We start from the raw sequence: 1,960 nt of genomic DNA, 5'->3' as shown, positions 1-1,960 counted from the left end.
CCCTTCCTGCTGCTCTTCTTATCTCCTCTTCTTATTGATTTCACTGCCATTCATTACCACCGGCATAGCCACTTAACAGTGTGAATGTCAAATGTGACAAGACAGATTAGACCCTCCCCCAGGGAATTTCTGAGTTAACATATTAGTCATTTCATTCAATTGAAACAGGTCGTATTCATTATTCAATACACAAATAATGTAATCAATAACATAAAATGTTTTTTTCACACACGTTTCATTATGTGTGGTTTATTATTGTTTTTTCAGTTATCTGTTAAGTGTGGAATCAAATGTACATTAAATATTTCAGATGTGTAGTTCTTCGTATAATGTTTTACAACAAATTCAATATTTGCCTTTAACTATAAGATTAGGATATAATTTTCTCTTACTTTGCTTGGTACAAAAGGTAACTACACTTGTTTTGTTAAATTAAAAAGAAAGTATTTTCACTAACGAATTCACTTTCCTTTGCCAAATCTTTTCAGGAAATGACTTCAATGTCATTTTTATCCTGTCCCAGTACTAGATAGTTTTGAGTAATTTGTATGTGGATAAATACTTCCCTTGTTAACCACTTCAGGGAGGCGTTGAAGTACCAGATAAACAAGGGTCCCAAGACGGGTCCTTGAGGAATACCATGCCTTATTGCCTGCAAGGATGACTCAATGTAGATTTTATTTTTTCTAGGTAACTGTACAAATTGTACTCTCTTTACAAGACATGATCCACAGCAAACTAGTTTTTCATGGGTGGATTTTGGTTGTGATTTTTGGGAGTGCAATCATAATGAAGTTATAGGTATTCCAGTTCTGAATGCAAACGTAAAAGCACATTTTAAATTAAGCAGATCAACTATTTTTATTTATTTTGCTTAGCACTAATTTGTATTTTACCCCATAACTTCGCCATGTACCATTTTCCTTATAATGCCTAGATTTTCCAAAGTCTGCCGAATTTTAAGAAGTTTTCATTGGGGGTCCTGAAAAAAACTTTGTTTCTCTACAATGCACAAAGGAGTTACATTAAATTCAGTTAAAAACAGTTTTTCCGAAGTGTTTTGGTACCATCTGTAGATATGGTTAATCGTAATTAAAACTATTTTTTCCTAAAATAATCAGAGATCAGAAATTAAATTAAATTAAAATTATATTCAACAGAGTTGAATATATTTTCCCTGGATTATGTGGAGTTCAAAATGTGGGACTGCAGTTGGAATAACAGATTTTATTTCAATCTGGCCAATACAGAGTGACCCAGCTGGTCTGATAATCACTGTATAAACTCTTCAGAATATTTAACCTAATTGTGGTCATTTTAGGTAATTGGTGACAGCCTAACCAATGACCAGATTTGAATCTGTCTCTTTTACATTTTCCCCTGTTTTATGTTCAGTTTCTATTCTCTGATTGAAAACCATCACAGAATTCATGAGTATTTCTTTGAAATGTTATCATCATTCATACATTATATAAGTAGTTCTTATTAAAGTACCTACAGATAGAGAAATTATGTTACATTATTAGGCATTAATGCCATAACAAAATAATTATAGAGTCAAAATGATAGTATAATCATCAAAACACACTTAAACCATTAAATTCTATTTGTAAAATGTTTTAAAAGTAAAGAAGGAGTAACACTAATAAAATTAATTAGTTTTTATTCTAACATGCTATCCAATATAACTTCAACCAACTTGCTTAAAATATATATTAATATTAACAGTTACCCGCAGCTTCTCATGTAATTTCATTTTGAAAAACACGGGCACCATGAGCACATTGTGTTTAAGTGGTATTCCAAACAATCCTGAGATAAGTGATAGTCACTGAAAGATGTTCCAATCTCCATTTCAGATTTAAGTTTAAAGATGGACGTCTGATGTTAGAGAGTAAACCTTTGTTTGTAAGTACGTCTGAAATGTCTCGATTTCTTTTCAATATTTTATTGAATAGCT

This window comes from Homalodisca vitripennis, chromosome 8 (assembly GCF_021130785.1).
Source record: "Homalodisca vitripennis isolate AUS2020 chromosome 8, UT_GWSS_2.1, whole genome shotgun sequence".
NCBI lineage: Eukaryota > Metazoa > Arthropoda > Insecta > Hemiptera > Cicadellidae > Homalodisca > Homalodisca vitripennis.
This window is presented reverse-complemented; position numbering follows the sequence as displayed.